Source organism: Anopheles gambiae, chromosome 3 (genome assembly GCF_943734735.2).
Source record: "Anopheles gambiae chromosome 3, idAnoGambNW_F1_1, whole genome shotgun sequence".
Taxonomy (NCBI): domain Eukaryota; kingdom Metazoa; phylum Arthropoda; class Insecta; order Diptera; family Culicidae; genus Anopheles; species Anopheles gambiae.
The window spans coordinates 41,036,096-41,048,245 of NC_064602.1; the positions used below are offsets into that span (position 1 = coordinate 41,036,096).

At 46.0% G+C, this 12,150-nt stretch overlaps 1 protein-coding gene across 2 annotated transcripts in view; it reads right to left on the reverse strand.

The window, feature by feature from the left end:
- Positions 1-12,150, reverse strand: part of LOC1279129 (neural-cadherin) — a 273,365-nt gene that overhangs the window by 173,244 nt on the left and 87,971 nt on the right. The gene's annotated exons all lie outside the window — the stretch shown is intronic.

Here is a 12,150-nt window from a genome sequence, read left to right on the forward strand (position 1 = left end):
AGCGACCATCTTGTCCCATTCTGGTCAACCAGGCGACCAGCAAGGTGGAACCACCGATCGCGCAAATCGGTACAATCGACCGTCGGTCGAACCCAACGCGTGTCCGTGTTTCGCGTGTGTGTGTGCGCGGAGCAATCCCCACGAGAGGAACGCGTCAATGTTTCGTGGTCAGTGCGGAACATTCCCGAAAAAACCGTGCCACTGTTTCATGAAGTGACAAAGCTTCAGTTCAGAAGCAATTCCTTCTAAAGTGCAGGTGCCAAATTTGTGTGTGTGTGTGTCCATGCAAAAAACAAGTTATTCTCAAGCGCGCGAGACTTGAGCTTAGTGTGTGTGCGCACGCGCGAGGTAAAGTTCGCGAATTCGTGCTTGTGCGTCCAAACGCAAAGCAATTCCCTCAAGACGTGCCCGTGCTTCGGGTGTCTGTGTGCAAAAAACGGTCCCTACCTGAGGGACGCGTCCTAGTGTTTCGTGTGAGAGTGTATGCGCGAAACATTTCCGTTCTAAGCAAACGCGGCTTTTTTCGTGTGTGCGAACGCGAAAAGAAGTACGCATATCCGTGTTTCGTGTGAAAGCCGGTGCGCGAAACATTTCTTTCCAAGGTGCGTGTAGTTTTGTTTGTGTGTGCGAGCGCAAAGCAAATACGCGCATCCAAATTCGTGTGAAATTTGTTCGCGAAACATTTTTCTAAAGCGCGTAGCTCTTTCGTGTGTCTGATCGCGATAAGTGCGCGTTCCGTTGTTTGTGCATGTGTGTGTGCGCAAGACAGTTTCATCCAAGCATTGCATGTGCCTGAAATTCCGTGCATCCGAGCGCGAGAATTATTCTTCTGTTTGGCGCGTGGCTTTGTCTCGTGTGCGTTTGTGTGTGTGCGCGAGAAGAAGCGCGCGTAGCGAAGTCGTGCGTCCGAGCGCGAAAAACAATTCCTCTGTCTGGCGCGTGGCTTTTGTCTCGTGTGCGTTTGTGTGTGTGCGCGAGAAGAAGCGCGCGTAGCGAAGTCGTGCGTCCGAGCGCGATAACAATTCCCCTGCCTGGCGCGTTGCCTTTGTCTCGTGTATGTGTGTGTAAACGCGTCGCGAGAAGTGCGCGCAGTAGTGTTTCGTTCGTGTGTGTTCGAGACATTTCCACAAAGGTGCGAGTTCCTCGTATTTTGCGTATGATCCCAGACTCGTGCGCACGCTGTTGTTTCATGCTTTGTGAGTGTGTGTAAGCGTTAGCGTGGCTTAAACAACGCTACCTAAGTGCTTTGAATCCAATTTCTGTTGAATTTCGCAAGCCCGCTGTCGGCAGAAACAAGCGTAAGCGTGGCTTAAACAACGCTTAAGAGTCAAGTGATTCCTTGAACTTTTCCGTTAATTTGAATACCGTGTTCGGTGCAAGTGTGAACAAGCGTGAGCGTGGCTTTGACAACGCTTTCCGGGTAAAAGTGTAAATAGCTTCATCGAAAGGCATACGTACCAAGATGGGAGGCCTGGATCACACTCCGAAGAGATCCCAGGATGAAGCTACCGACGCTAAGGTGCTGATTCACCAGCGTGGCCAAATCAAGCGCAGAGTTACTCTGATTAACAACATACTCGAGGAAGCCAAAGAAGACCCGACGAAGGTGACTCAAACGCAGCTAAAGGTGTTTGCAAAAAAGCTCGATGTTCATTATCAAGAATACTCCGCCGTGCATCGTGAAATCTTGGAATCGATTCCATCGTCAAAACTCGATGAGCAAGATGAGATGCTCACGGCATTCGATGTTCTACACACCGAAGCCATGAACACAATCGAGCAGCTATCTGAAGCGCGGTCGCAGCCTATGGCCCCAGCAGATAGCACTGTTACGCAGCAATTCATCGTGCAACAACAACCATTGCGAGCGCCTATTCCCAGTTTCGACGGAAGGGTGGAGAACTGGCCCAAGTTCCAGACGATGTTTGAGGACATTGTTGCTAAGGGCAATGACTCCGATGCCATGAAGCTGCATCATCTCGATAAGGCTTTGGTTGGAGATGCTTCTGGTTGGATCACAGTGAAGATGATCCAGGACAACAACTTCGAGCAAACGTGGAAACAGCTGAAGTCCCAGTTCGAGAATCCCCGAGTCATTGTTGACACCCATCTGGCTGGTCTCCTGGATTTGAAACCTGTCCTGAAAGGAAACCACAAGGAGCTGTTGGAACTCTTGAAGACAGTTCAACGGCACGTTGGGGGTTTGGAGTATCAGGACATCAAGGTCGACAAATTGTCTGGTTTGTTGTTAACAAAGATCATCACTTCACGGCTGGACGAACAAACTGTTCGGCTGTGGGAACGAACCCAGGAACACGGAAGGTTGCCCGACTTTAACCAAACGCTTAAGTTCCTGCAAAGCGAATGTCAGGTTTTAGAACGGTTCCAGAGTCGGCCCCAAGCAACTTCCGTGAACCAAGGAAGCTCTAAACCATCATGTTCGAAATCCACAAGCCAGAGAGTACATGCTGCAGCACCTACCACAACTAGCCAGCTCTGCCTCTTTTGCAACAGGGCACATCGTCATCACGAGTGTCCCACATTTAAACAGTTCACACTAGCACTACGCAACGCCAAGGTGAAGGAGTTGAAACTGTGTTACAACTGCCTTCGACCCGGTCACCGATCCAACAACTGTTCATCCAACAGAACGTGCATTAAATGTCAGCGGAAACACCACACATTACTACATGAGGAACCACCAGAACTGCCGGATACCCAAACACAGATGGCAAGCCCCATCCAATCCATGCAGTTTGAGCAGCAGGCTCAAGCATCGAATCATCCAACGTCTAACGCCGCCGTTCCATACAGCCGACCGTTGGAACAAAGGACGGCCATGCTTATGACAGCTCTCGTGAACCTGAGAGACGAATCCAACAGGACGATCCCCTGTCGTGCGCTGTTGGATTGCGGCTCACAGGTGAGCTTCATCTCGAAGGCGATGGCCGATCGCCTCCTCACCCCGCGTATCCCCACACTTGTGCCGATTACTGGAGTCGGTACAGTTAAGACGTGTGCCCGGGAAAAAGTCGTCGTGAACATCGAATCTCGATATTCAACCTTCTCAACAACCGCCGAGTGCCTCGTGATTCCTAAGGTCACAGGAATCATCCCCACAAGCCAGCTGAACGTGTCGAAATGGCCACTACCGCCCGATATCTTTCTTGCCGATCCTGAATTTCATACGCCTGGTCAAATCGACATGTTACTGGGTGTGTCCCATTTCATGCGTCTTCTCAAGTCAAACAGAATGCAGCTACGAGAAGATTTGCCTGACCTGCAAGAGACTCATCTCGGATGGGTCGTTGCTGGAGACGTCGAGGACGAGTCGACCAATCAGCAGAGCTTCATCGCTACCACCACTACGCTTTCCGAGACCATGAATAAATTTTGGGAAGTTGAAGACATCGGAGATATAGATGAAACGACCGAGCATGAAGAATGCGAAAAGATTTTTCTTGCTACCCACCGACGTGACAATGATGGAAGATACATTGTCGCCCTACCATTTCGTGAGTATCCACCTGTACTAACTAACAATCGAGAGCTTGCTTTGCGTCGTTTCCTCTCTTTAGAACGGCGAATGAAGAAAGATCATTCCCTGAAGCTCCAGTACTCCAAGTTCATCGATGACTACGAAGCTCTTGGTCATTGCCATGAAGTCAAGGAGGAATCCGACGAACCGAACAAGGCTCGCTACTACCTACCTCACCATGCTGTCCTACGTCCATCGAGCTCCAGTACGAAGCTGCGAGTGGTCTTCGACGCAACCGCCAAGGCTACAACATCCGATGTAGCTCTCAACCAAGCCCTAATGGTGGGTTCAACTGTGCAGAACGACATCTTTGTCATCCTCGTCCGTTTCCGAAAACACTTTGTTGTGTTCACAGCTGATATATCGAAGATGTATCGGCAGATCAAGGTCATCTCCGACCACTCGTGCTTTCAACGCATCTTCTGGCGTGCTGATCCAGCATTTCCTCTTCGCGTCTTAGAGTTGACAACCGTCACTTATGGAACATCGTGCGCTCCTTTCCTTGCGACTCGGTGCTTACTGCAGTTGAGCATCGACGAAGCGTCATCGTATCCGAAGGCAGTCAACATCATCCGAGACGACTGTTACGTTGACGACATCCTATCCGGAGCCAGCACTGTGGCTGAAGCAATTGAGTGTCAAACCCAGCTCCTAGGGTTGCTCAATTCCGCTGGGTTCCCAGTTCACAAGTGGAGTTCGAACTCTCCAGAGCTCCTGAAACACGTCCCCCGACTATTTGACCCGATTGGCTTGCTCTCGCCAGTCATTATCATTGCGAAGCTTATTTTGCAGAAGATTTGGTTGGCTGGACTTCCATGGGACACCAGTCTAGAAGGAGAACTGCTGCAAGAGTGGCTGCAGTTTCGTACATCCCTGAACGTGAATGGCATCAGAATACCTAGGTGTGTGGTGCTTCCTAACCACATTGCTGTTGAAGTGCACGGTTTTTCTGATGCATCCAAAAGAGCCTACGGAGCAGCGTTGTATCTTCGCTGCATCTTTCCTGATGGAACTGCAAGTCTTCGTTTGCTTTGCAGCAAATCGAAGGTTGCACCAGTGAAACCAGTAACCATTCCGCGCATGGAATTGCTAGGAGCCTATCTTCTCGCAAGGTTGATCTCCAAGGTTGCTGGGTCCATCGATCTTCACCTCCGCAACATCATACTCTGGATTGACAGCCAGATTGTCCTTGCTTGGCTGAAGAAACCTCTTGCAAACCTGCAAGTGTTTGTGCGAAATCGAAGTGGAAAAATTCGCAACCTTACCGAACCGCTGGACGTACAATGGAAGTACATTTCAACGAAGGAAAATCCAGCTGACATCGTGTCTCGAGGTCTTCTGCCAGAAACCTTGACGACAACCACTCTCTGGTGGATGGGTCCGACGTTCCTTCAGAGAGCCGATTACGACGTAGAAATTCCGGAAGATCTTGCTGACGAAATCCACCGAGTGAAGGCTAATGAGCCGTGTAAGCGGATTCAAGCTTTGCATCCGTTCATCATCGACGAGATTCTGCGAGTCGGTGGAAGACTCCAGAATTCCAATCTACCACTGTCCAGTAAACATCAAATTTACCCGGGACCAGACAACCTCGTACGAGCTGTGGACGTTAAAATCGCCGGAGCGATTTATCAACGAGCCGTATCCCGAATTTCCATCTTGCCAATCGAAGACAACTGCAAACCTGATTGCAGTGCTTCAGAGGATTCTTCTCAGCCCGGGGGTGCATGTTCGCGCCCAAACGGTTCGCTCCGACAGTGAACCAGTTGCAGCGCGTGTGAAACACGCAACAGAAGAAAGAGAGAGAAGTTTTAGAACTCTTCACGTTAACGGTTTTTTCATTATTCTCGTGCGCGATCGAATTTATTCCCTCACACCCACACATATGAATTCTTGCGATTCTCTCCCATGCGCGAACGGTTAAAAGCGCGAGCCAGCGCTGAGAGAGTTGTTGTTGGTTTAGAACTTTCGAAGCAGACAGACGTGCAAACGGAAAATAAACACAACCAGTCCTGTTTTGGTACTCCGAGTGTATCAATTCCTCGTGTCAGGCAGAAAGAAAATCGGTCTTCCTCCAGGCTGAAGCTAGTGGGCTTCAGCTCTTTTTTCACCGGTTGTTCTCCGCAAGGTGGAGGCCTTACAACCCTCCACTTTTTTCTGCCTTTCCCACGTTGGGGCAGCGCAGTCCCCAACAGTGGGGATGTTGTCTATCCCAAACCCCCTCACTGGCGCCAGTGACAATATCTTTAGCTCTACTTAATGCAGTTTTTTTTTTGTTAGATTATGTGTATGTGTGTTAAGCTGAAAATAAACTGAATTTATTTCCGTTTGTTCTTAAGCGATTTTTTGCTCAGTAATACAAGCGGTACGACATCACCTTTGCTTGAAGGTAATAATCAAGCCAAGATACACGAAGTGATTATCCCTCACACACACACAAAATCAAATGTACGAAATAAACACGTGAAAATCGTTTGGGCAAATGTGTGCATGTTTGTGTGTTGCCATGACAATTTCGCCCTCCTTTATTTTTAAATCGATCGCTACATAACCTACTTTGGTCTCAGGGGTTTCTTTAGCCGCTTTTCTTGAGCTAAAATTAAGTTCAAATTTATACGATTTTGATGGCATCCCGGGTTTGCTTCCTCGTACAACTCCCCAATAACCTTTCATGCAACCGACTCCGAGTGCTATCGGAAGCTTCATTTCCTGCCTTCGGCACAACGAACCTCTCGTTCCCGTCCCGGTCTTATGGGTCGTCTTGCAGGAGCCATTTCCGTTTCAGTCGGATTATTCGCTTACCTTGATTTTTCTTCAGCAAACGTGAGCGGGAGCACCATGGATCGGAAAGGATCGGGATGGAACATAAAAACGATAATAAACTGTTATTAAAACTATCCCCAACCCGGTTGTAGTTGGTTTTGCAAGAGCGGAAGCTTTTGTAGCTCGATTTCTGGACCAGGTTAACAAATGTAAAATCGTAAATTTGACAAGCTTATTAACTGGGAGGGAATGAAACTAGAGGGAATAAAAAAAATCATCTCTGTTCTTTTCTTTTCCGTTACACCTCATATCGACCAAGAGCTCAAACAATCGATCTATGTGGTAAAAGTTTCGCTTGACCTTAGCAGGAGAGAAAAATTTCATTTCAAATTGAAAGGAAAAAATATTAAACAAACAGACAAACTAATGTGCAAATCAACAGAAACAACAACAAAATAAAACACCATCTCCGCTTATCGTTTGTGTTTTTTTTTCTTTCTATCCTTTATTCCCTAAAGTGGACTACACCACTGCCGCTAAAGTAACCAAACATCACCAATTCCTTAACGAAGGCAACACCGGTAAAAGCCAAAATTAATAAAACATTTTCATGGTATGAAAACTTTTCCATTTTCCGAAGCGTGCGCGCCCGCCCCCACGGTCAGTGGTATGGGTGGACTGGGCACTCTTTTGTCACTTTTGATGACGATGGCGGTCCGCCAGAATCGGGCAGTAAATGACATGGCGGCGTCGGGTATACCGAGAGGGCAACCACCCATTGTGGCCAGTTTTTCTTCAAACTGTGCGGAAGCAGGATAGGAAATGAGACCGGAGAATGAGTGGAAAAAGATTTGTTGAAATTCTTTCAACGACTTCTACTGGCGACTGCGTATCGTGGCGCGTGTGTACTGGAAATGCTATCGAAGATGTTTGCGTTAAATCCACGCAGTAAGTAAAGCCGCCAAAGCAGTACCGACCCGACGAGCCGAGCCGGGATCAATTCAACCAGCCATCGTAGACCACGGCAAACTGCGACCGCGGCATCGGGGATTTCAAGCCGCAGAAAAGTTCGCCAATCCATTCGCGTCGCCGCCTTCTGTTTGGTTTGGAGCAATTGTTTTTCCCAGCCAACCATTTCCCTCCCGTTTCATTTCGTGTGCGTGACCAGAGCGCCAGTGGGTCCGCTCCTGCCCGGTCCAAGATGGATTGTTATTGTTGTTGCAAAAGTTAATTTCCCATGTGAGTAATGGATTTTTGATTCAATATGCGTTCCGTTTGTGTCGCGTGATGGTCGTTCTCTTTCGCTCTCTCGTCTCTCTCTCTCCCTCTTTCCCTCTCTCTCTCTCTCTCTCTCTCTCTCTCTTTCTCTCTCTCTCTCTCTCTCTCTCTCTCTTTTTCGCTTCATCTTGCACTCAGTCACGGGATGTTGTCGAGCGTTCTGGCTCGTTTGTGCGTTTTGTGTGTGTGTTGTTGCTTGCTGGAGGTCGATGCTTCGCGTAGTATGTCTCCGTTTTTAGAGCAACGGGTAAAGCGGTTCGGTGGTATTTGTTTTGTTTTTTGATGTTCAGTGCTTATTTATTCATCCCATTCGGTCAGCGGAGACTAACAACGAAAACGAGTATTTTGGTGGATGAAAGCTTTCATCTATGCGGAGAAATGGAGTGTTTATTTTACAGTGAGACATGAAAAAGTTGTAATATTTGTGGTTTTATCTACTTGGAGATGTTGTATACGTTATTAAACTTGACAAAATTCTCATTATTTTTGTAACATGGCTGCCCAAATAATGTTTGCAAATAACAGAATAATAATTTTAGGCTGATGGATTGTAATTTCAATTGCAATGGTGTGTGAATTAGCACCGGCAATCATTGAAACATAATTGAAATCTAAGTTGTTTGATACATTGTTGGTCACAAATTAACAAAATTTTACCAAACAATTAAGCTGATAAAGAAAAATTGTTACCAATACCAATGTTTTTCCACCATTTTATGAAAAATCGCATTTAGCAGACACAAGTTTTGTTTTTGTAGACATGAAGATATTTCGCGGCCATTAAATATAAATGCCGAGAAATAAAACAAGCCAATAGTTAAACAATTAAAATGAGAAATAAAATAGGAAGTATTTGAAACAATGGACAGCAACTTTTGCAAAAAGGTATACTTGATTATAGTCATTTACAACCTAAACAATGATCGTAAAGAAGCGCAGCCTAATAGCATGTATGTTATCAATTCAAGTTAATTAAGGCTTGTTGAGTTCCTCTAAGTCCCTTGAATCCCTATGGATAGTCTATGTTCGTTGTTTTGTTGTTACTATCAATGTTTAGAAAAATATGTATATGCAATTAATCCCAATTTACATCGGCTGTCCAAAATTAAAAAAAAAATGCTTCGTTTTTCGCACAAGAATTAATTACGTGTTTTAATGAAATTCAGAACACAATAAGATAAAACACTAATTTTTATTCGTTGATAAGTACTTGCACAACAGATTCTAATTTAGTTCAATATAATATGTATTTTACAAGTTCAATAGGAATTATTGAAGAAATAACACTGACGTTTTTTTAAAGCAAAACTGCTAGGAATGTCTCTGGATGGGTGACAGAAATTATTAATTATTTATTTGATGTGGTATCAGGGCCTACTAGGAATCAAACACATTCTAGTACATCGTGGCAATTTAAAAAAAATGAAAAGCGGCATTGCCTGGGTATGAAGAAATTCAATAAAAACATGCCGAATGTCCGATATTTGAAGCTGTCCGTAATTAGAAACATTGTTGGTTGTATATTGTACCGCATGGTTGCGCTTCGATTTCACCGCAGTATAGCCTGCAATGGCTTTGACAGTTATGCAATCAACTCTAGTGAAACGGCCTTTCTTGTAAAGGTAAATGTAAAATTTAAAAGAAGAAATTGTATAAAATCATAATTTGCATAACTTAAAATTTAACAATAATGGCATGGCCTTCGGCGAACTATTCAATCAAATACTTCCATCATTTTAGGATATAGAAGTCTCCTCCAATCAAATAACATAAATGTGTTATTTACCTCAAAAATGTTTCCATGAAAAACTAATTTTCTAAATCCACCCTTTGTGTGAGTGCTAAGTGTAAGGTAATTAGATACATCACAATCTACTTGGAATCTTCACAGGTTGAGCATTACTTATCATTCGCGCTCGGTAGGTGATTAGCACGAAACGCAATTCAATTCAAAATAATATAATTCCACTGCACTTTTCCCTGCCCCACAGGGTGATTGCCAGAAGCGATTCCAGCGAGCCACTGACCGGAGCCACTTCATAGCTGTGGTCTTCCGAACGGTCAAAGACAGATAGGATGGGAATTGGTAGCAACAAAATGGTACAAAAAGAGTGCGGCCAAGTGATAATAAAAAGCAAACCAATGACAGCTGCTGGCGCACGATGAAATATGATGCTCAAGGGGCATGGAAGCGCTGTTGAAATTGAATTTCACCAGTAATGTGAGATAAAAGCTCATTCTTTTATGTTTGTGACTACGTACATATACACACAGCCATGCAACAACATGAATGGCAAAAGGAATAGCTTCTCGCACCTGAACACACACACATACTTAGAGCAGCAGCAGCAGCAGCAGCTACGTAATAATAAATCAATAATGAATCGAAGTGAAGAGCGCTGCCCCGACGTCATGTGGAACTCCCATATCGCAACGGGAAGGGCCTCGCGAGGGTTTTCAAGCATCCCGATAACAACCACAGAACAAAAATGCGCCCAGTGTTGCTGATTGTTAAATATCGCCGTGAAAACACCACTGCCATCGCGCTTCACGCTTGGCGTCCCCAAAAGGGAATAAACCTAAATTCTTCATTAATTATATCACGTGCCTCGGGTGACAAATGTGAAGCATTATGATGCCACTCGGTGGAATTCTGCTTTTCATTTTAATTTTTCACACTTCAAGAATGGCAGGCGCTCGAAGCCAGTAAGAGTAGCAGCAGGTGGTGGTGATGATGGTGATCCCTTCTGGCCAGTGTTTCCCGCTTCGTTTGCAAAACTTGTTCTCTTTCTCTCTTATCTCTCTTTCTCTTTCTCTGTCTCTCCCTCACGCACACACACACACATACTGCTGCTAGTTATTTTACGGAAAAAACGGTAAACAATGCAGTACGAAACGAAGCTATTGACATTAGCGCAGCTAATAAACTGATAATGGTGATGAAAAACTCGCCAGCCCGTGGGTCTGTCTGTCTCCCCTTCACGCCTAGGGTATCCAAGTGAACAATGAATGGTAAATGAAAAACGCCCCTGTGTGGGAGAACGCAGCACGAGTGCGCGAAAAACACGACCCGCTACGGTGCGATAAAAAATGATCCTTCGGGCTGCAAAACCATTTCACAAATGAATACACCGGACCCCGGCATAGGGAAATAATTCATCTTCGTACCGCTTCACGCCGGTGCCGCGCGCTGTGGCAATTCTTCAACAAAACCCGGCCACACAGCGTAGCGTTGGAGACTTGGCGATGGTTCTCGAATAGTGTTTTTTTCGTCTTTGGTTTGCAGTCACACAAGGGCGGCAGCATGTTCTCTCGCTATTCGCAAAAGGGGCGCACGTGGTAAAGCGCATTGTCTGAAAGCGTGGTCTCACTTCAGTACCCCAAGCGGGGTGGTATTGATGGTACGGATGAAGGAGCAAGCACAGCAAGCATACTGAATGAGCCGGAAGTGATCTATCACTCGACCTTGCCTCCAACATCGCATACAGACAATCGAATGACTTTCGGTCTCTTGCGCTCTTCGAGCCTTTGCGAATGGGAATGGCGGCTTAAGGAAGAAACACGGTACCGAACTTCACTTGCAGCAGAGCGCTGATAGCTATAAAAGAACATTCCAAGTTAGTGCCTGCAGGCTGTTAGTGTTGAAAAAGAACAGTACCAGCTTAAGGCAGGCACTCGAACTAGTTAGAGCGTACGCAGCACTGCTCTGATCTGCACAGCACGTGATCCAGCCCTGTTGGGGGCTCAGTAGCCCTCATGAACCGAACGCTTTATTGTTCGAAAATTTACCTGTGCTTCGCGTACGGTAAGCAGCTAAAGGTATCCTGCCGAGTCAGTCAGTGTGTGATGGTTGTTCCTTCTTTTTTAGAATGCACAAACAACTCACAAGACCAAGAGGTGCTCGGATGTGAACCATTCATACCCGGCTGTCATTAATCAGTTTCAGGTTTGGCACCGTCTTTCTCCACCGGCACTCCACCGATGGGTGTCCATGTGCAAAAGGTGCCATTTATTGGTAACTGATTGATTGTTTTGCTTTTTGATACGCATCCGACGAGTGTGGCAAAGATTTGAAGTCAAGAATGAGCAGTCGGGAAGAACTGCTCAACAACAGCGGGAACGCAGTCAATATGGTATCGCCGAATGAGAAGTTCCGGACAATTGATCGACGAGAATATTGAATGATTTCCATCAATTTCTCCACACACGCACAGAACCATACATATACATTTGCTCGTCCATCCAACCGTAGTGTGTGCAGTGTTCGGAAACGTGGGTAGCGTAACCGTACACACCGAGTGCTTGGAATGGACATAAAAATACGATCCGAGTCGTCGGCATCATTCTAACACTCTGTTACCAATTCCCCAATGTTGGTGGCGCAGCTCGACAAATTTGTCACCTTCAGTTTTGGGAAAAATGGTTTTATTTGTTTCCATCTCTCATCCACTGGGTACAACATTTGGCATTGTTTTGCATCGCATTGACACGATATGTAACACGTGTTTGCTGGTGGAGCTCTGGTGCCATCCCTTCACAGCCCACGACGGAACGGGTTTGATTTATGGACC